Source organism: Myxocyprinus asiaticus, chromosome 8 (assembly GCF_019703515.2).
Source record: "Myxocyprinus asiaticus isolate MX2 ecotype Aquarium Trade chromosome 8, UBuf_Myxa_2, whole genome shotgun sequence".
Classification (NCBI taxonomy): Eukaryota; Metazoa; Chordata; class Actinopteri; order Cypriniformes; family Catostomidae; genus Myxocyprinus; species Myxocyprinus asiaticus.
The window spans coordinates 27,884,430-27,908,162 of NC_059351.1; the positions used below are offsets into that span (position 1 = coordinate 27,884,430).

At 36.8% G+C, this 23,733-nt stretch overlaps 1 pseudogene; it reads left to right on the top strand.

The window, feature by feature from the left end:
- The first annotated feature begins 587 nt into the window (after window positions 1-587).
- LOC127444743 (propionyl-CoA carboxylase alpha chain, mitochondrial-like) overlaps window positions 588-23,733 on the top strand; it is a 48,743-nt pseudogene continuing 25,597 nt past the window's right edge.

Genomic DNA, 23,733 nt, shown 5'->3' on the forward strand with positions numbered 1-23,733 from the left:
CCACAAAGAAAAGAGATATAGACATAAATGTTAAATATAGTAAGACTGAAATGAAGAGTTTAATTAAACAACATATGAGCAGTAGGTGGCGAAAACAATTGGAGGAGGATACAGGAAGATGGTTTTATAACATTCAAAGAAATGCAGGTAAAGGTAAAGTAACAGGGCAAAATAGAAGAGAAGAAACAATAATCTCTAGACTTAAATTTGATCATAGAGCACTTAATAGTTCTTTGTATAGAATAGGGAAAAATGATACAGGGAAATGGGACGTTTGTAATCAGGAAGAAACAGTAGATCATGAGAGAAAGATAACCTATTTATTTCTAACCTTAAGAAAATTTATGATTTTTGAATTGACAGGCATTCTGGGAAGAAATTCATGGGACGAATGTTTTACATTTCTAATGCAATATCTGAACGCGACAGATTTAAATAAAAGAATATAGGTCAGTCAGGATGTACAGTGCATTTGTACTAAGAATAGCGTAATTTGATCCCGACCCACACTCCCAGCCAGCAGGTGGCGGTAATGCGCCTTTCGTTGTATGCCAACCGCCATAAAAAATTAAGAAGAAGTAGCAGCTCCGACTGTCATGGCAGCTTACAGAGGCACTGCTGGCTTTCAAAGAGTTTTGCATGTGGTTAAGGTGAGCGATTAATCTCCGAAGTCGGTGCAGGAAGGAAAGTATCTCATATAACGAATCTGAGGATTTGTCAGAATTGTTTTCAAAGCATTGACACGTTCTGTCAAGGTGGTCTGCCTTGTTTAGAGATAATCGAGAATGCTCACTTGTCATTCTGCATGGACAATTTCATTGGAATTGAGGCCCATCAACTTTGAAAACAAATGTTTATAAATGCTTAAATATGTGGGCCCCCTCAACAGCGAACAAAAAAGTATATTATACTACTCGTTGCTATAACGTATGTTTTCCCTAAATTACAAAAAATAACTTGTCTTAGGTGGTTGGGAAAAAGAAAATATTGATATTTTACTTTGTGTGGTTCAGAACTGCTGATTAAACTAGATACGTAAAGTTTGTTGAGACAAACTATATTGTTGATCTGACAAAACCTTGTCTGAAAGTTTAAAATAGTTTTAAATGCTTTAAGTTAGAAATTTTTATAGGTTTTACAGTTAGTTAGTAAGGAAGAAAGAAAAAAGAAAGGAAGAAGAGAGAATCTTAAAGCAGATTAAAGGGCTTATGTGTAAGTTTTGAGAGCTGCAGTTTGAAATTACGAACATTCCAAAACAGACTCTTAGCTCAGTTAAAACATTCTGTCAATGAAATGTAGTCTAGGGCTTTTTGGACACATTGAAAAGGCTTAAATGATGCCTTCACAGGGCTTTTTGATGAAAGAAGGATAATGGTAGCCAAGCTGTAGGGTCATTCTAAACAGAATTTCCCAAAAAAATGACCACTATTTTTGAGCCCCACACTTTTCAGCCCTTCGAAGGTCTCACAATGGAGAATCTTTGAAGGAAACAGGGTGTAGGGATGATCACTTTTGAATGGAACGCACCCCATCATTCAGATGAGTTGAAAAGATGTAGCAGTGCAAGCCAGAACTGCCTGAACTGTTGAATTTCACCAAACCCATGCATACTGTAGGAGCTTACTGTATTTGTTAAATTCATCAATATTTAAAGTGTTTGATGAAGTATTTCATAATTCATTATGGTCCCTGTAAATATCTGCATTTTGTATGCATAATTTGTAGTATTTACATTGAGTTTACATTATGTATAACAAATAATAAAATGGTACTGTCTCTTTAAGAACAGTGGCTGTTCAGCGAACATGTTTTGGTTGATCGGATTCTTTACCACATCCATGCTGTGTGCTTGAATTAATCTGACTGTAAATAACAGGACAGATATTAAAAGACACTTAAATCAATGTAGATCTCAACTTTAAAAGATAATTGGACCAGGGGGCCCTAAATGAAAATTGGCCCTGGTGTCCTTGCTAGTCATTATCCACCCCTGGGTAGGAGTGTTTGTTATTAGTGGGTGTTTGCATGCAAACCGTCGGTGTATAGTATGGCAATGAAGTGGCGCAATTAGCTATTTTCCTGAGAAATAGATCATTGCGCTAAAATCACGTCTGTTTTCAGCGCAAAGTCTAAATTCAGTTCCTGCATTTGCAGTTTGGAGATTCCACCAGCAGGTAGTGATTAAGTTCATGTCCAAACTCTGAAAATATAGTGGAACATCATGTTGTCTCTGACAATCTGCGTTTTATGAAACAAAAATGTATGAGATTTGTGTTTATAGGTCATGGTTTATTTTTTAAACTATTATTATGTGTATTTTTACAATTGTATTTATGATCTAATTTGTATTTTTTATTTTTTTTTCCGACCTGTTGTCTAAGTGATTTTAAGGCTTTGCAAAAGAGGCCAGAGGAAGATATATTTTTGGTTTAATTTTTTCGTGTTTCAGTAAATTGTATTACATTTTTCAAAATTAAAATCAACAGGTAAAAGTAAAATGAGTGCTGGTACAATCACTGTTAATACTAGCCATGATTTGTGTGTCAGTTGATGAAAATGATTAATATGAAAATGATTAATAATACTTACACCTTTAACCAAACATACATCCAAATCATGGTAAAAATAAAAAATGTTATGCTTATAAAAGGAGCGTGTCACTGTCATATAAATATTTATATTCTAATTCATTGCATACAGCCCATTTACACTACCAACTTCTTATGGATGTGCTGTCATTGTTTATATCGCTGGTGCTTGACAGATAATGGACTATATAATAGGAAGTATATGATGCAATAACTGGAGGAGAACCTCAGAATTAAACTGCACTTAGCTCATTAGCGCTTTGCGCTTGAGATTTTGCTAAACCCACTTGCGCCTAGACTTAGCACGAAAATACCAAAATTTCATGGCCATGCCCATTGATGTTGTATTTATGATTTATGGCATAGCACTGTGCTTAGCCCTACCTTTCCTAATATAGTGCCCAAACCTTGTTAGATAAAGCATTCTTTTGCTTTATAATGTTTTCCAAAGTTTTGTCAGTCTGAGCCATGTTCTCATTGTGGGGAGTTTAAAAGTTGAATTCAAACTGATAGTTTGTTTGTTGATGACACCTTTAATGTTTCATTATTGAGACAGAAAATACATTCAGTGCCAGCTGTCATAGCAGGGCTCAAAATTTATTATTTATTTTTTTGTCTGATCAACCTGACAACCTGCCAACATTTTCACTGGCCCCACCACAAAAGATTATGCATTTTATTTTTAGAAATACATTTTGTGTGTTTTATTAACGTTGTTTTAATTAACCAATCAATCATTTACTCACCCTCATGCCATCCAAGATGTGTATGACTGTCTTTCTTCTGCTGAACACAAACAAATATTTTAAGAACATCTCAGCTATGTAGGTCCATTCAGTGCAAGTCAGTGGTGGACAGAACTTTGAAAATCACAGAGTCAGCATAAAATTAATCCATATGACTCCAGTTGTTAAATCCATATCTTCAGAAGCAACTTGATAGGTGTGGGTGGGAAACAGATAAATACTTAAGTCCTTGGTTACAATAAATCATTCTTCTTTTGTTTTTTGTCAATTTGCATTCTTCATTCATATTGCCACCTACTGGTCGGGGCTAGTCAAATGTGTAGATTTAAAGTAAAAAAAGGACTTAAATATTGATCTGTTTTTCACCCACGCATATTGCTTCTGAAGACATGGATTTAATAACTGGAGTCATATGGATTACTTTTATACTGCCTTTATATGCTTTTTGGAGATTCAGTGTTCTGGCCACAATTCGCTTGCATTGTATGGAACTACAGAGCTGAAATATTCTTCTAAAAATCTTTGTTTGTGTTCTGCATAAGAAAGAAAGTCATACACATCTGGGATGGCATGAGGGTGAGTAAATGAGACAATTATCATTTTTGGGTGAACTATCCCTTTAATTTGGAATAATAGCTGGAAAAATTATAATGTAATTCCATGACAACTATACATTCATAAACCCTTTTTGTTTAAAAAAAAAAAAAAAAAAAAATACAACCCAAAACATCACTGATATGTTTATAATTGTCAGTTCATTCTAACTGATGTTTTCACAAGTCATTCTCGCAATTTCAACAATCTGTAGTCTAAGTTATCCAGCTAGATAACTTTACCTTGTTGTCATATTTAAATATTTTTATACATTACAGTGTTTCCAAGGTATAATGAGACATATAATCAGCAAACGTAAGATATAGTGACATCGCAGCACTGGCTGCTCTTGAGCAAGTGACAGTTTAGTCAACTGGCCTCTTACACACTATTACACTTGCCCTGGGCCACCGGTTCATCCTATTTGTTAAATCCTGGATAGTCAATTTATTTTGCCTGTCATTAATGAAGTAAACAATCCCATTCAGTGGTTACAGCACAGTCTCTCTGTCTTTTATCAAATCACTTTTATTGTCACACAACCATATACACAAGTGCAACAGTGGGTGAAAGTCTTGGGTGCAGTTCCGAGCAGCATAGCAGTCATGATAGTGATGAGACATACCAATTTACAATAAACATCAGATTTACACAACACAATTTACATATCTAATATACACATAATTACACACAACACAATATACAAATAATATTATACAATGTACAGTATAAAATACATACAATATAGAATACACATTATACAATAAAAATAGTATATATAGTATATATAAAATATACAATATACAGTAGGTTGTATATAGTATATATAGTATATATATAAAATCTACAGTAGGTTTTAGCATGTCTGTCTTGCGTTGATATGTGGTGTTTTAATCTGTCGGTACTCTATAGTTTATGACCCAACTGAGAAGGTAAGTGCTTTAATCGGAGTGTTTGGTTTTCATATATAAGGCTCAGACTTCTCTTGGCCTCATTTTCTCCATTCCTTATACACCCCCCCCCCAAACAGCCTGTTGCGTCCATGTAGCTTTGATCTGCCATTCTCCAATAATCAGCCTGTGCCTGGAGGGGATTTATGTGTGTGTTTGTGTGTTGTGGAGTTAGGGGAGTAACAAGTAATAAGAGCAAATGGGGAAATATGCTTTTAGTTTAGGAATGTGTTCTGGTGAAAGAGATGAAAAAACTTGGGATTCACTTTTGCCCTAGGCCCATCTTGACACGTGGTTTATAGGCTTCCTTGAGTTTTTCCATAAATTGTTTACATGTGGCTGACAACATGAGCAAAGTCTTGTGCTGATCTTAAAGGCACACTAATATCCACCTAAGCATTAGGAATGCTATAGATTCTTCCACATTAGATCTTGTAAATGTTAAAGGGATACTTCACCCAAAAATGAAAATCCTCTCATGATTTACTCACCCTCCTGGCATCCCAGATGTGTATGACTTTCTTTCTTCTGCTGAACACAAATTAAGATTTTTAGAAGAATATTTCAGCTCTGTTGATCCTCAATGCAAGTGAATGGGCACCAAAATTTTGAAGCTCCAAAATCCACATAAAGGGAGAATAAAAGTAATCCATATGACTTCAGTGGTTAAATCCATGTGTTCAGACATGATATGATAGGTGTGGGTGAGAAACAGGTCAATATTTAAGTTATTTTTTGTCATAAATTCAACCCTCTCTGCCAAGTAGGGGGTGATATGCACGAAGAATGTGAATCACCAAAAACAGGAGGAGAAAGTGAAAGTGAAGGAAAAAGGACTTAAATATTGATCTGTTTCTCACCAACACCTATCATATAGCTTATGGAGGATATGGATTTAACCACCAGAGTTGTCAGAAGTACTTTTATGTTGCCCTTATGTGGATTTTGGAGCTTCACAATTTTGGCACCCATTCACTTGCATTGTATGGACCTACAACTAACCCTTTAATGCACTTCCTGGATCAGATAACACACACTCACATTTACATGCACTTTAGAAGTTCAGTTTCAGTCAGACCAAAACTATAATTCGTATTTTTAAAAATGTTGTTTGAATGCTTTATTCTGACTGAAATCAGACTAACAGATAGAGGTAGACCGATAAATCAGTTTTACGATTAATCGGTGCCGATAGTTGATTTATGGAACTATCATTATTGGCAAAAATCTATGGCGATAGATGCCGATAGTTTTTTTCATCATTTCAAAATAAGAGTCCAAGGTGTGTTTTGGGCTTGTTTATACTTAAAAGTCCCGCATTATGCGCCAAATCTTCATTTGCATACATCCGGAAAGTATTCACAGCGCTTCACTTTTTCCACATTTTGTAATGTTACAGCCTTAATCCAAAATGGATTAAATTCATTATTTTCCTCAATTCTACAAAAAATACCCCCTAATGACAACGTGAAAGAAGTTTTTGAAATCTTTGCAAATTTATAAAAAAAAAAAAAAAAAAAAACCCACACACATGTACATAAGTATTCACAGCCTTTGCTCAATACTTTGTTGAAGCACCTTTGGCACCAATTACAACCTCAAGTCTTTTTGAGTATGGTGCTACAAGCTTGGCACACCTATTTTTGGGCAGTTTCTCCCATTCTTTTTGCAGGACCTCTCAAGCTCCATCAGGTTGGATGGAGAGCGTGCCATTTTCAGATCTCTCCAGAGATGTTCAAGCGGGTTCAAGTCTGGGCTCTAGCTGGGCCAATCAAGGACATTCATAGAGTTGTCTCGGAGCCACTCCTTTGTTATCTTGGCTGTGTGCTTAGGGTTGTTGTCCTGTTGGAAGATGAACCGTCGCCCCAGTCTGAGGTCCAGAGCGCTCTGGAGCAGGTTTTCATCAAGGATGTCTCTGTACATTGCTGCATTCATCTTTCCCTCAATCCTGACTAGTCTCCCAGTTCCTGCCGCTGAAAAACATCCCCACAGCATGATGCTGCCACCACCATGCTTCACTGTAGGGATGGTATTGGCCAGGTGATGAGCGGTGCCTGGTTTCCTCCAGACATGACGCTTGCCATTCAGGCCAAAGAGACCAGAGAATTTTGTTTCTCATGGTCTGAGGTCCTTCAGGTGCCTTTTGGCAAACTCCAGGCGGGCTGTCATGTGCCTTTTACTGAGGAGTGGCTTCTGTCTGGCCACTCTACCATACAGGCCTGATTGGTGGAGTGCTGCAGAGATGGTTGTTCTTCTGGAAGGTTCTCCTCTCTCCACAGAGAAATGCTGGAGCTCTGTCACAGTGACCAACGGGTTCTTGGTCACCTCCCTTACTAAGGCCCTTCTCCTCCAATCGCTCAGTTTGGCCGTGCAGCCAGCTCTAGGAAGAGTCCAAACTTCTTCCATTTATGGATGATGGAGGCCACTGTGCTCATTGGGCCCTTCAATGCTGCAGAAATTTTTCTGTACCCTTCCCCAGATCTGTGCTTCGATACAATCCTTTCCCGGAGGTCTACAGACAATTCCTTGGACTTCATGGCTTGGTTTGGTTTGTGCTCTGACATGCACTGTTAACAGTGGGACCTTATATAGACAGGTGTGTGCCTTTCCAAATCATGTCCAATTAACTGAATTTACCACAGGTGGACTCCAATCAAGTTGTAGAAACATCTCAAGGATGATCAGTGGAAACAGGATGCACTTGAGCTCAATTTTGAGTGTCACGGCAAAGGCTGTGAATACTTATGTACATGTGATTTTGTTTCGTTTTTTATTTTTAATTAATTTGCAAAGATTTCAAACAAACTTCTTTCACGTTGTCATTATGGGGTATTGTTTGTAGAATTTTGAGGAAAATAATGAATTTAATCCATTTTGGAATAAGGCTGTAACATAACAAAATGTGGAAAAAGTGAAGCGCTGTGAATACTTTCTGGATGCACTGTAATGCCTTTTAGACTCTGCTTCGTACCGTATGTATACTCATTACTTGGACCAAAACTGGCCCCGGCATTGTGCGCATGCTAATTGTATTATTGTAACAAGGAAGTCGAGCACAACACAAAAAAGGTAGTGTTATCATGGCAAAAGCTTGGAACATAATTTTTTTTTTTTTTTATGATGAGGAGGCGGAGGAGACGGCTGTTGAGAAGCTAGATAGCTCACTTCTTTTATTTGGTTTTGTGCCCTTATATGACGCAAAAAGTCAACCGGAAAACATTTAAATGACTTCCTCAGCTGACCTCATCCCTTAAAAATACAATATACTTGAACAGACAGGTAAAGACTGCAGCTCGACTATGCATGAAACCCACTTTAGCTTTATAAATGTGTATGTACTGACTGATTTAGTATTTGTGGTCTTGCATTTTATGCAGTTTAATTATGATGGATATCCAACCAGAGTTTGTTCAGTCCCTCACAGAGTTTGGGATGAACATGCAATCTTAGAACTTCTCACCTTTATCTCTGTAGTGTGGTTCGTGTCATCTAAAAAACGGCATGTGTTGTGTTGAACAGCTTTCACTCACTGCTGAATGAGTTGAGATTGAGCCATTGTTTAAAGCACACACACTATAGACAAATCCAAGTGTTGACAAAACAAACGTCTTAATCGCCCTGTTCCCTGTTCCTTTCTACAGACCTTTGATAAAATCCAAATTGCAAACAGAGGCGAGATCGCCTGCAGGGTAAGTGTGTGTGTGTGTGTGTGTGTGTGTGTGTGTTCTTCAGTATAATGCTCCTATTTGTGTCTTTTTTTAAGGCAAAACATTTGATTTTTTTCTTTAGGTCAGTTTTATTTTAAAACATTGAATGGGTGAAGTCCTGCATGTGTGACTATAAATATCTGGTTTGTGGAAATCTAGCGAATTGAAAGTCAAAAAGTTTACGATTTTACTGTGTTGTTAAAGAATGAGGTTATGTGATGGCTCCAGTGTTTTACCATTATGAAGCATACACACTCAAATGTAACAAAAGTTGTCATCTTAAAGGAATATTCCAGATTCAATACAAGTTATGCTCAATCGACAGCATTTGTGGCATGATGTTGATGATTACCACAAAAATGTATTTCAACTCATCCCTCCTTTCTTTAAAAAAGCAAAATTCGAGGGTTCATTGAGGTACTTGCAATGGAAATTAATTTTTAATGTAATCAACATTATACCACAAATGCTGTCGATTGAGCTTAACTTGTATTGAACCCGGAACATTCCTTTAATTTTCATTATTTCCATACACAGGTGATAAAAACATGCAAGAAGATGGGCATCAAGACAGTTCACAGTGTTGTGGACTCCAGTGCAGTGAGAATAAAAAATATTTAGACATACCATAAATATAGAAATATTGGTAAATATATTGGTAGTGGTAATAGTGGTCGACCGATAGGTTTTTTTTAAATGTCCGATGCAGATATCAGGAGAGCAGGGTGTCCAAAAGCCCAATATAATGCTGATATATCACACTTTTTATTAGAGTAAATAACATACATAAAATTGCAAAAAAATGTATTAACTTATTTAGCACTATATTTACTAAAAAGTACACAAAACTTTATAGTACCTTTAAGCTCCTGACAGCTTTCAGTTTACGCTGCCCGGATCACCTGCTAGGAGTGCCACAGTCTGACTGTCATGCAACATTCCTAAATCTGAGGAACAGAGTTTTGATCCAGGCTGATGGAATACACGCTTCAGAGGAAGGTATCGGAGCACTCCAGAGGAAGAAAACACTGTATTTGCTCAAGTTTTATAGGGTTCTTAAAGTACATTTGTTTAAATGAGGTATCTACATATTTGCAGATTGTGTATGATAGAAGTTTTATTGATATTTGCCTTTATGTCATTGGACAAGACAGAGAGAGAGAAAGCGAGAGAGAGCAAGTGAGCACTTTAAAAGTTATGAGCTCTGGCGCATCTGTTGCGGATATGCAGGACAGTTTAAATTAGATGTTGTATGCCGGTCTATTATTGTGGTAACACGGTGGCACATAACAACAAAACAAACAGTGATTGGTCGTTTACATGTCTCAGAAGGCTCCTCCACATGCAAGCTTGACAAATAGGAACATTTTTCTGCCGATAATTACAAAATTCAGAATATTGGCTGATTTATCGGCCTCTGCGATATATCAGTCGACCACTAATTGGTAATTGGAATTAGTTTTTTGAAATTGTGAAGTATCAGAAAACTTTTATTGTGATGTGCAGGCCTGGAAAATTCATGGAAATGAATAAAATCTTAAAATATGAATTTAAATGTTTCTAGGTATACTTGGCTCTAAAATGTTTAATCGACTTGAAGTTTCTCTTTGTGAGTGCAATCTAAATAATATTATTTTTAAAATTCCTTATTTGGTAGTCACAAACAGCTTGAAAAGTTGTGGAAATGTCATGGAAAATCATGAACATTCATTGGTAAAAATGTATGAGAACCCTGTATTTCAAGCAAAAGCTTCCACGCCACTCCGTACTAAAACCATTGAAATGAAATAAATAACTAATACAAATGCAGTTTTTATGGACTGCTCATACAGTAGATGCAGTTTAGGCATATTACAAAGCTTTTGAAATAAACCTCAGTGCACTTTTACAAGCATTGTAAGATAAACCAAAGCTTTTGCTTCTCTCACCTTTATCTTTTCAAGGAGTGTAATACTCTGTCCCCTTGATTGATAGCTGTCAGTTATCACCTCCCCTATTCCATATGCACGAGAGTTTGATAGAGGCAATGTTTTAAACTCTGCTTGGTGCACTTGCGGTGTTCTGTTCTACATTGGGAAGTGATGGGGGGTTGGAGGTGGGGATCTTTTGCATTTGATTTGCATCCTCCAAAGAGCATGTAAATGAAGATGTTTAAACAGAGCAGTGGGGATAATCTGGACTCTGTATGGGGGAACAAATTTACATCAGAAGTCCATATACTGACCCCAGGATTGAGATGTTAAAATTTTTTGCAAAGACATTTCTTATGTAGGATCTTTTTTTTAGCCCACATTATACTTATAATTCTTTAACATAAATGAAGTAAATATGTGATTGTGTGTAATTTAAAGTTTCATCACATGTAGTGGAACTAGGCCTACAGGCTGCTTCATGTCCTCTCTGATTAACAGGGTAGGTGCTGACAGAAAAAGTAGTTTAATAGTTTTCTGAAACAAATGGTGGGAAGCAAGTTTTGTGTCATCTTTAAGCGCCCAGACAGAATGCTGTACCTGTTTAAGTGCTCATTAAAAGCATTAACGATGAAGATGAAAGCATCTCTAGAGATCTGTGGTATGTACACTCACCAAGCACTTTATTAGGAACACTGTGGTCCTAATAAAGTGTCTGACGTGGTCTTCTGCTGTTGTAGCCCATCCGCCTCAAGGTTCGACATGTTGTGCATTTTGAGATGCTACTCTGCTCACTACAATTGTACAGAGGGGTAATCTGAGTTACCATAGCCTTTCTATCAGCTCCGTTGACCTCTCTCATCAACATGGCATTTCCATCTGCAGAACTGCCACTCACTGTATGTTTTTTTTGTTTTTGACACCATTCTGAGTAAGCTCTAGAGCCTGTTTTGCGTGAAAATCCCAGGAGATCAGCAATTACAGAAGGACTCAAACCAGCCCATCTGGCACCAACAATCATGCCACGGTCGAAATCACTGAGATCACATTTTTCCCCATTCTGATGGTTGATGTGAACATTAACTGAAGCTCCTGACCTGCATCTGAATGATTTTATGCATTGCACTGCTGCCACATGATTGGCTGATTAGATAATCACATGAATACGTAGGTGTACAGGTGTACCTTATAAAGGGCTCAGTGAGTGTAAATCTAGGTGCATTTCAAAACCTAAAATCAGACCTGTTAATTTTTTTTAATGTAAAGTCAGGTAGTCCGAGCAGCTAATTCAATAAGCAATGATCAAATATTAAATTATCCATAATATAATTGAAAACCGAAAGTCAGAGTTTGCAGTTGGGTCAATGATGTGACGCTCATTAAAATTTTTTATTTATTTATTTATTTATTTATTTGTAAAGTTATATATCTATTAAGTTATTAAAATACAAATTAAAAATGCAATTTACACAAAAACAGTTACTTGAATACACCTCTACTATGATGAACATGAACACCATTTCTAAATTCAGTATTATTTTGCTATTATTTCTGGGGCTTAAAGTGTTGAAACCATCTGGAGACAGTAAAAGAAAAGCTGAAATTCTGGAAAAAAGAAATGTTGGTATAAATAGTTAGGAATAATCGTTTTAGAAGTAAACTTTTAAAAAAATATTTTAACAAACTATTTTGTTTTAAAGATTATTAATATTTAAAAACTTTTTGGTGGTGTAGCCAACATGTGGGTACCCTGCAAGATTTTGTGGAGTGGCGGTGGGCTAGTGGACTAAAGCACAGAACTGGTAAGCAGAAGGTTGCCAGTTCAATCCCCACAGCCACCACCATTGTGTCCTTGAGCAAGGTGCTTAACTCCAGGTTGCTCCAGGGGATTGTCCCTGTAATAAGTGCACTGCAAGTTGCTTTGTATAAAAGCATCTGCCAAATGCATAAATGTAAATGTATCCATTCTGTTGTCATGAAAAAACAAAAACACCCAGAGATGAGCCCTTTTGACACTCATGACTGTTCATGAAGTCTTTAAAAAAATATCCAGTATTTTCATTTTTATGAAAAGGCACATTTTGTTGAGATCAAATGGAGTAACCCTAAGAAAACTTCTTGATATTTGTGAATTTCTTTTATGAATTATTGATTTGTGTACACTCGTGTATTCAAAATGCAAGAAATGATTTTTATACTGTACAAAGACATTAAATATATATATATATATATATATATATATATATATATATATATATATATATATGTATTTTTTTTTAGAAAATGCTATAATGTTTAATATTTAATGAATTTCCCAAAATAATGAAACCAACATGGACACAAAAATTACAAATGTGTGATACGTGTTTTAAACTAGATTTTTAAGAATTCTTATTTTTATCACCTTGAAAACTTTATTTGTCAATGTTAGTGTGTGGCTACTTCAGTCTCATCTTAACAGTAAACATGGTCTTTGGGCTCATTTGAACATCCAACAAGCACTCCAGTTCTTTGACTGAGCTCCTTCAGTCAACCCTGGTTTGCATCACCCTCATTAAATGTGAAAAAATATGATTTCTCGTCTCCCTCTTTATGCATGTGTGGAAAACATTAGCGGAGAAACAGCAGTTGGCTAACAAGTCTTTTCTAAACCTCCCCTGTTGATGCAGTTGTCAATATCAATGCTTCCCCAGAGTGAGGTCTGTCACTCCGTCAGCTCACGGTCACAGCTGCTTCATACCATGTGTGTATTTGGTGACAACATGGCTACACAGACATTGAAATGTATTTGTGCTTTCTGCAATGAACACAATCATTGTCAGCAATAAATAATTTTTGATTTAGATGATATTATGAATGCCGTGTAAATTTGACCTGTAGGATATTTGTGTGTGTGTGGGTGTTTTTGTTTGACTACTTGTGAGGGCCAAGATTTAAAAAATGTCCTCACAAATACTGTGACATTTAAGGTGGTCCTCACAACTTGAAATGCTTAAAAATCAGCCAAATCATGTTTTGCATCGAATGTAATGCCAACAAGTTTCTGTGCAGGTAGGTTTAGGGATATAGTAAACATTATATAAAAAGTCATTGACAGATAAAAACCAAAGTATACTAGTGTTTTGCGTTCAAGTTCAGGTTGTCCGAGGTGATAAAATGAGAAATCTTTAAAAAGTCAAGTTTAAAAATGTCATGTTTGTAGAAATAACATCTTTGCGTCCATGTTGTTTTCATACATTTTTGAAACATATTTTCTAAAAAATAAAAATATATATAGTCAAATAAAAAATTTAAGATTTAAAATATTAAGTGGTATAAAATGAGAAATATTTTCAAAAACTAGTTTAAAAATGTCATGTTTGTAGAAATTACATCGTTGTGTCGTTTTGTAAATTATTGAAAAACATTTATATTATTTTCTACAAATTTCTTTTTTAAAGATTTAAAATATGAAGTGGTTAACCAAGTACAAGGAACTACAATGCCGTTCTTGCACACTGAAAACACATGAATGTACATCAGTAATTTCCAAAAAGTTTTCAAATAGTTTTCAAGAAAAAAAAAAAGAATACAAATATCATGATTTTTTTTGTAGTCACAAATATCAAGAAGTTTGCTTAGGGTTACTCATTTTGACCTGAACAAAATGTGCCTTTTCATAAAAATATCAAAATATCTGTTATATATATTAATAATAATATTTTCAAATATTTTATTTTTACAAATACTTATGCCAACATTTTTTTTTCAAGAATTTGAGCTTTTAATGAGGCTTATTATTAATATGTATATTTTTTTACTGTCTCCGGATGATGAAACCACTTAAACATGTTTGACTTTAAGCCCAAGAAAATATCAAAGTGACTTTAAACTCAGAAATTGAAAATATGTTCATCATCAAAATAGAAGTGTATTCAAGTAATCGTTTTGTAATGAATAACTTAATAGATCCAGACAAACAAATGAGCAACACGTCTTAGTATGAAAACCATTGTGTTCATGAGAGATCCTCACTAATATAGCTTGTGTATATGTGTTTTCTATTTCTTCAGATTCATGTGAAGATGGCTGACAAGGCTGTGTGTGTCGGTCCTGCCCCTACTTGTCAAAGTTACCTGAACATGGATGCTGTCATGAACGGCATCCAAAAGACTGGAGCTCAAGCTGTAAGCGTGTGAGTAAGACAGACATGCTTTAAGTACATCTTAGGACACTTTAGTACAGTTGGAGCCTAATCCAAGTTAGTGTAAACAAGGCTATATATTATCAACAGTATGGTACACTGATTAAGTTATAATCTATAAACCTAACCGATTGATACAGTGGGGCTGTTGCTGAGTAATTCTTTTCAATAAATAATTAGATTGGAAAACTATTCAAATTATTTTATTCTCATGTTACCTCTCTCTCTCAAAGGTTCACCCAGGCTATGGATTCCTGTCTGAAAGTAAAGAATTTGCGAGGAGATTGGTGAGTCTGCCTCTCCACTACAACAGAAAGAATGAGAAGTTGGAAAATGAGTAGTTGAATATTTAAATGACTAAGTGTTAGAGTTTGGGGAGAGTAGCCATTTCACTTATTGTTTTTCAACAGCCAGTTTCCCTCACACACAATTTGCAATTAACAGCTCGGACCCCCCAATAGTAATTTAATTAAAGGTGTGAGTTCTGAGGTGAGAGGATTATTTGCAACCCAAATAAAGGCAAAAAGGCCAAAAGGGTCATTTGATAAAGAGATTTCCACTGTACCACATTTTGAAGGACAGTGCTGTGTTTATAATAACATGGCCTGTGCTGTTAGCTACCAATTAATTTACACAATAATTAGGTTGTTGTTTAGGGTTAAAGTTCGATATTTAATAATCTTAACACCTGTACCCCAAAATACGTAAACTAAGCTCTTCAGTACCAACAAGTACATGTGCCAACCTCCAGCTTAGCCTCGGTGTTGCCATGGCAACTAAACTCAGAAGCTAACCTCTTCAATGGATTGTGACTAAACAAGGACATGGTCAGTGTCATGTCAGCTCTCAAACTCTCGCATGGGGCCGCGACTCTCTATTATCTAGATCTTTTTGCGTTTAGGATTCCAAATTTCTTCTCCTCTCTGTTACATTTGCTGAGTTTCTACGTTGAAGTACAGAGCAAGGAGGAACTGACAGAATTTGTGAATAGAGACGAGAGAAAACAACATGAGACGAGACATAACATCTTTCTCTCTCTCCCTCTCTCATTTCACATCTCTTGCTTATATTTTGGATAATACACCAGGGCCATAACCACCATAGACATAGGCACATGCTCCTAAATATTCAGATTAGTGGTCAGTCGGTATGGATTTTTTTCTACGGCTGATTTTTCAAACTTCTTCATTTTGTCACCCCAATCTTATTTGGTTACTTCCTTTCTATACACCAATAGATATTGCGATTTGTATCTCCTTTGTATATCATTAAATAATGAGATTTCTGGGAGCACGTCAATGCAGCTTGAAACAACCCCAACGGCTCTGTTACTGTCTGACTCTCTGCAGTGTAGTATGCAGTTTGAAACTCTCCTGGCACAGTTTCTGGCAGCTGTGCTGACGTGCTCCCAGAAATCTCCTTTGATATAACTGGCATGCAAGCAGGAGGGAAACACACACAGGGGCATCGTCACAGCAACTACAGTGTATCCGGAAAGTATTCACAGCGCTTCACTTTTTCCACATTTTGTTATGTTACAGCCTTATTCCAAAATGGATTAAATTCATTATTTTCCTCAAAATTCTACAAACAATACCCCATAATGACAACGTGAAATCTTTGCAAATTTATAAAAAATTTAAAAAAAAACAAAAAAAAATGAAAAAAACAAAAACAAAATTACATTCACAGCCTTTGCTCAATACTTTGTTGAAGCACCTTTGGCACCAATTACAGCCTCAAGTCTTTTTGAGTATGATGCTACAAGCTTGGCACACCTATTTTTGGGCAGTTTCTCCCATTCTTCTTTGCAGGACCTCTCAAGCTCCATCAGGTTGGATGGGGAGCGTTGGTGCACAGCCATTTTCAGATCTCTTCAGAGATGTTCAATTGGGTTCAAGTCTGGGTTCTGGCTGGGCCACTCAAGGACATTCACAGAGTTGTCCCGGAGCCACTCCTTTGTTATCTTGGCTGTGTGCTTAGGGTCGTTGTTCTGTTGGAAGATGAACCTTCGCCCCAGTCTGAGGTCCAGAGTGCTCTGGAGCAGGTTTTCATCAAGGATGTCTCCGTACATTGCTGCATTCATCTTTCCCTCGATCCTGACTAGTCTCCCAGTTCCTGCCGCTGAAAAACATCCCCACAGCATGATGCTGCCACCACCATGCTTCACTCTAGGGATGGTATTGGCCAGGGGATGAGCGGTGCCTGGTTTCCTCCAGACATGACGCTTGCCATTCAGGCCAAAAAGTTCAATCTTTGTTTCTCATGGTCTGAGAGTCCTTCAGGTGCCTTTTGGCAAACTCCAGGCGGGCTGTCATGTGCCTTTTACTGAGGAGTGGCTTCCGTCTGGCCACTCTACCATACAGGCCTGATTGGTGGAGTGCTGCAGAGATGGTTGTTCTTCTGGAAGTTTCTCCTCTCTCCACAGAGAAATGCTGGAGCTCTGTCAGAGTGACCATCGGGTTCTTGGTCACCTCACTTACTAAGGCCCTTCTCCCCTGAGTCCTGGTGGTTCCAAACTTCTTCCATTTATGGATGATGGAGGCCAATGTGCTCATTGGGACCTTCAATGCTGCAGAAATTTTTCTGTACCCTTCCCCAGATCTGTGCCTCGATACAATCCTGTCTCGGAGGTCTACAGACAATTCCTTGGACTTCATGGCTTGGTTTGTGCTCTGACATGCACTGTTAACTGTGGGACCTTATATAGACAGGTGTGTGTCTTTCCAAATCGTGTCCAATCAACTGAATTTACAACAGGTGGACTCCAATCAAGTTGTAGAAACATCTCAAGGATGATCAGTGGAAACAGGATGCACCTGAGCTCAATTTTGAGTGTCATGGCAAAGGCTGTGAATACTTATGTACATGTGATTTTTTTCGTTTTTTATTTTTAATAAATTTGCAAAGATTTCAAACAAACTTCTTTCATGTTGACATTATGGGGTATTGTTTGCAGAATTTTGAGGAAAATAATAAATTTAATCCATTTTGGAATAAGGCTGTAACATAACAAAATGTGGAAAAAGTGAAGCGCTGTGAATACTTTCCGGATGCACTGTACAGACTCACGTTGATAGGTTGCCTAATCGTAGTTGTAGATCAGATTTTTATATCAAAACTGCACCAGAAAAGCTCATTAATTTTAGATTTTGAAGCCTTTTCTAGGCAGAGCATCATACTGTTAATCAACAGAGTCTGTTAAAAATGAATCAGCATGTCAAAAGTGTTAAAGATTAAGCCGTCAGGGACCTGCAGCAGCTCCGCTGAACCCAGATTTGTTTTATGTCTCTTCAAGGTCGTCAGCTTCTGTGTAGAGGAAATTTAGCACTTTAACTGTTATCCTGTGGTGAATCAATCACAAACCACTTTTTTATATGTACATCAACTTTATAAGGGAAATTAAAATCTGCCTAGCAGCTCAGAATTTTTAAAACTGGTTTGAAACCTGTTTGTTGCTACTAATAGCACAGAAATCTTACAGTTTTACAGTCATTTTACAGTTTTCAATCAGTGTCTTCCAGTTACTAATAAAGACTATAGAACACTGTTAAAAAAAAATTTTGTATAGTAAAGAACTGATAATTGGTTGATCTTACCATGTACGGTGATAATACATGTAACTACAGTAAATAGAATGTTTTTTTGTTTTGTTTTTTTTAAGTAAAAGATTTACCTTATATTAACGGTGGAAACTTATGTTTAACAAGACAAAAATTTTACAATAAAATTATGGTGAAAAACAAAAATTTGGTGTCATCTCATTTGATTTTATTGTAATATTTTTTTTATATAACTTAAGTAAACTGGAGTGTTATATGGTACATTTTATGTCGTTTTGTTAATGTTTATTGCAATATATTATTGTCACGTGTGTTACCCTGATTGTGTTTTGTGTGTGTGTGTGTGTGTGAGTGAGTGACACTGTGCACTATCTATACATATTTATTGACCATTAGTCTTGTAAGGGACACTCTTATATAATTGAAGTCCACATGTGTTTTTTTTTTTTTTTTTTTTTTAAACATCCTTTGCTACTGTGGTGGTTAACAGTACATTTAAAAGTGCGATGCAGATTTTAGTAGCTCCAGTAGAATGGGACATTAACATTATATCATTTAATTATATACAGTAGTGAACTGTAAAATATACAGGTACTAAAATGATATTTCGTAATGCCTGAGACTTTGACACTTTATTTTGTTACAGTGATTTTTCTGCAAATACAGCTGCCAGTTATTTACTGTAAATTGCACAGGATTTGTACAGTCAAGTCATTGTTATATGTTCAGCGCTTTTCAAAACACACATTGTTTCAAAGCAGCTTTACAGAAAATTATGATGTAACAGAAAATTATGCTGTCATAGGTCCTCATTGTGCGGTTTAAATGAATAATGCGATTGAAAATGAAGTCTTAAAAATTATTAGTATTACAGTGTACTCTCATCTCAATTTAAAGGGATATTTCACCCAAAAATGAAAACTCTCATCATTTACTCCCTTTCATGCCATCCCAGATTTTGAAGCTCCAAAATGCACATAACGTCAGCATAGAAGTAATCTATAAGATTCTAGTGGTTAAATCGATATCTTCTGAAGCGATATGATAGGTGTGGGTGAGAAACAGTTAAAAATTTAAGTCAGTTTTTACGATAAATTCTCCTCCCAGCCCAGTAGGGGGCGATATGCATGAAGAATGCAAATCAACAAAAACAAAAGGAGGAGGACTTAAATATTGAACTGTTTCTCACCCACACTTATCATATCGCTTAAGAAGGCATGGATTTAACCACTGGAATGAATTATGAATTACTTTTATGCTGTGTTTATGTGCATTTTGGAGCTTCAAAATGTTGGTACCAATTCACTTGCATTGCGAGGAGCTACAGAGCTGAGATATTTTTCTAAAAAGCTTAATTTGTGTTCAGCAGAAGAAAGAAAGTCAAACACATCTGGGATGGCATGAGGGTGAGTAAATGATGAGAGAATTTTCATTTTTAGGGAAACTGTTCCTTTAACATATTTTACCATGTTTAAATACAGTTTAAATATTTTACAATCAGTGCAGAAAAAAAATCACAGATTCTGTTTAGCTTTCAATATGTCACAGGACTGTTAAATCATTGCATCACTTACAGAAAAGTAAATCATATGTATTTTTCATTTGATCTCATATTTTCCCCAAGTTTTCCAGCTTATTTCTCCCAGCTTTGCTCTATATACTCTCTTTATATATTTGCTTTGATAAAAGCACCTACTAAATGAATAAATAACTGTTTTATTCATGTTTCACAACCAGTGCCTCCACCAAACCTATACCTGTCCAGCTCCCTCCACCTTTCCATCCCCCAACACACATACATGCGCGCAGCACACACACACTACCTTCTGTGTGTGTGTGTGGAAATGAAGATGTCATTTAATTTGCAGTTGAATAGCGACACCCCCCTCACATGAATAAGAGGTGAATGAGCCCACTATCCTGAATAGCTGCCCCCTCTTCTCGACTGTTAGTACAGTTTTACCCAGCGCAAATGATTGGCCAGAGCCTCTAGGCATGCGCAGATTCAGCTCTGTTAGGATTACCTCTACGGCCTCATTAGCATGTTAAAAGAGAAGTGCTTTACAATAGGACAGAGGAGTGAGTTTGAGTAGAGTGAGTGTGTGTGCCTGTTTTCATGCCTTTTCACTCTTTGGATGCTGTCTTGCAGAAGATGTTTTCGTTATCCTAGTGTTCTTTCTCACATTCGCTGTTGTACACGAGTTGTTAACATTTCTATACACACTCTCTCACATGCTCTTAACTTTAGGGGCTCACACACGTTTAACTGTTTTTGTAGGGGCTTGCTGGTTAATTTGTCTTTTGAATGTCCACATGCACACACACAACAACACACTAGGGTAGTGTAAAAATGGACAGAAGGAGTGGAAAGAATGACTGACATCTGAATGGGCAGAAGCGCTTTATTGGATTTAAATTTTCAGATTGCAACAAAGACAAGGGTTTGAGTAAAAGGTTTTCAGTGTGTTTGGGGCCAGTTTGATTTTCCAGGACATATCAAAGAATAAACTGTGATATTGTGACTGATTTTATTTAACTCTGTATGTTTGGTTTTACGAACTTGAATTAGAGTTATAAATGGTTGTTAGTTACTCTAAGGACATCATTTGTTCCAATACTTTCACAGACATCAAACAAAAGAGAAAATTGGGAATCTCTTGTTTCTTAGCTCATTGTGCATGTGAACTCTTGATACAGAGAAAAATAAACTCCTCTATTGTATTTCTCCACTTTTTCATATTAGCGATGCATAAGGAACTTTAAGTGATTCATAGAAGTTCAGTTTGTTGACACATGTTTTTTCAAGCACTTGTCAAGCACAAACAGATCACTTTTTTCACCTCATTTAGATTTATCCTTTATCTCATGACACTATGGGTCCAGTTGGAGCTGAAAGAGTCATGGGGTCAAATCCCTCTTTTAATTAGAGAGCTCCGTGGGTTCTGCATGCCTCAGGCATACTATCTGTATTATATTAGCCAGGAAGCAATTGCCTCCCGATTCTCGAGCCCAACAAAGAAAAGAACAGATCTCCTTTTTCCCGTGCTTTTCTTCTGGCTTCGTTATGTAGATGTATGTTTCTGCGGGCGTTACCTGAAGCTACGTTTCTTTACCTCACCAAAGTATATACCCTGGGGTTCTTTTTTGTGAAGGGATTTGGTTGCCCTGGTAACAATAGTATGGTAGCTTACCCTTTTTTAAAGTGTGAATTTTAAAGTTTCAAGATTCAGAGATTTTATATTTTTGTATGCAGTGCGTGACCAGTGCTCTGGAGATGTTTGGTACTCCTAATAAGTTCATGTTCTCCAAATAGCATATGAATAGTTCGAGTATATTATTACTGAAGACGTTTACATGATTTTGTGTGTATCTGTCCAGCTCACCCTTTAAAAAAAAAAAAAATTAAATGTATTGTGTAGTTTTTTTGTGTGTGTTTTTTTTTTAAGTTGAATTTTGTTTAACACTTGTGCACTGTTCGGTCTTTTTGACTGAAAGCAATTTTGTTTCTTTTATTAATTCGTACAGATAACAAAGAAAAACAAAAAATATATACACTGAATCAACATTTAACCCCCACTATTACCCCTCCCCAATCACCAACCCTACCCTGACCCTCAACGATATGTGGTCACTGTAACAACTTCACAGCAGAAGGGAAGGAAAACACAGGGAAGCGGGTTTTATTTAAGAAGCGGGTAAGATTTCTGTGCTATTAGTAGCAACAAACAGGTTTCAAACCATTTTTTACAAATTCTGAGCTGCTAGGCAGATTTTAATTTCCCTTATAAAGTTGATGTACATATAAAAAAGTGGTTTGTGATTGGCCTTCCTTGTGCCAGACTCTCTCTCTCTCTCCTCTGCTGGTTGCGTGGCTGCTTATATGCCGCTCTCCCCATCCTCACTGGAATTAGAGACAGGTGTTAACCATATTCTAGCTCAGGTACAAGCACCGCTTTCTTTCTCTCTGGACGGATGCTTGACCACGCCCCCAATGCCACAGTCACATATAAGTATACACATAAAAAAAATAAAAATATAATCATGCACATTTAAAACTATGCTTCTCTCTCCACATCCCCTCCCCGAGAGTCCCCCAAAAATGCCAAATAACTACCCCTTCTTCAGCTGCCACCCTCCCCATCTCCACACACCACTCCCGAAATGAGGGCGCTCCAGCCGACTTCCATCTCCTTAAAACAATCTGTCTGCCTATCATAACACTGGTCAGGACCCAATTTTTTATGTGTTTATCCCCTATATTGATGACCGCCCCATCGCCTAAAATACAGAGTCTGGGACAAAATGAAATTTGAGTGCCCAATATGTCACACATAAAACTCTGAACCTTCAACCAAAATTCTTAGATCTTAACACACCACCAAAAAACATGGGTTATGTCTCCATCTTCTGATTGGCATCGCTAGCAGATGGGTGTGTCTTTAATACCAAGCCTATACAATCTAGAGGGGGTTCAATAGAATCTATGTAAAATCTTGAATTGCATAAGGCACACCCTTGCATCTCTAGATACAGACTTGATGTTTTTTTAGAATCCTAGCTCACACTCCCTCCTCCAATACCAAGTTTAAATCTTTCTCCCATAATCTCTTGATCGAAGTTAAAGCTCCGTCCCCCAGACTCTGAATTAGCAGGGAGTAATACACTGATGCCTCATGACCTTTTCCAAAAGCAGTAATCACCACTCCCAGAGTATCTGCCGCTTTAGGGGGGTGTATGCTACTCTCAAAAATAGTACAGAGCAGATGGTGCAGCTGTAAATACCTAAAGAACTGAGATCTGGGAATCCCAAAATGTTGAACCAAATTTTCAAAGGATCTCAACACTCCACTCTCATATAGGTCCTCATAATCCACTCTGACCAGCAGAAAGGGGACTTACTAATACATAATTTTGAGTTCAACCATATGCTCGAGGCAACATTTAAATAAATGTCCGAATTAAACACGTTTGTCCATACCGAGTACAAATGCGAGATAACGGGGTGTAACTTAACTTCTCCGAATAGTTTGATAGAAAGGCTTTGCAATGGCGAAATAGGGGCAAGAATTTCCTGTTCAATACAAAACCAGGGAGGGGCTCTCTCAGGTGGAAGTGACATATAAGCCAAATGTCTGAGACTGAATGCATAATTATAAAACAAAATCTTGGGAAGGCCTAGTCCACCTTTGTCAATCGGCCTATGCAATTTACTGAAATGTAATCTGGGACATTTACCATTCCAAATGATGGACTTCGCTATGCTATCAAATTGCTTGAAATAAGAAAGGGGGACATCTATTGGGTGAGACTGTAACAGGTAGTTGAATTTTGGAATACAATTCAATTTAATAACATTAACCTTCCCAATCATAGATAAATGTAATGAAGCCCACCTGCCCACATCGCTTGAAAATCTTTTTAATAATGCGTCAAAATTAACTCTAACTATTCACCCAAATTTGCTGAGAATAAAATACCCAAATACTTAATGC